Below are 542 nucleotides of genomic sequence, written 5' to 3' on the forward strand. Positions count from 1 at the left end.
AGACGCGGCCCTCGGGGCTCCTCCGCACCTCCCCGCAGTCTCCAGGGCTCCCGGCCGTCATCTCGCCGCCGTCTGGGCGCTCTGCGGAGAGGAGTGGGGAGGCAAGGAGTGAACCGACGGGCCTACGGTCGGAGCGCCAGGTCGGGGGCCCCAGTCTGGGAGGGAAGATGGGGCCGCCTCGCCCAGGACGCTTGGAGATCCCTGGCGGCCACCCCCGGATTTTCCCGGGCTGCGAGGCGGGGAGCCGCCCCCGCTCGGGTTTTCCGCAGCGGAGCTCCGAGCCAGGGACGCGCGGCAGAAGCCGGAGTTGGCCGGACCCGCGGGCGGAGACGAGGGAGGGGGGCGCGGGCTGGCTCCTTGGCGCATCCTCGGCTGCGGGGCTCCGGCCGCCGGCGCCCTCTTGGCCAGCTTGCAGGTCCCTGGCTCAGGGAGGCGTAGGGCCCCCGGCAGCGGCGTCTGCAGGGTAAGTCCCGCCCGCGATCGAGCTCACCCCCGCACGTGGCTGCACCATATAGTAAAGGAGGGAGAGTCAAAAGGAGAGA

The sequence above is a fragment of the Bison bison genome, unplaced genomic scaffold (assembly GCF_000754665.1).
Source record: "Bison bison bison isolate TAMUID 2011002044 unplaced genomic scaffold, Bison_UMD1.0 scf7180017864516, whole genome shotgun sequence".
NCBI classification, from domain to species: Eukaryota; Metazoa; Chordata; class Mammalia; order Artiodactyla; family Bovidae; genus Bison; species Bison bison.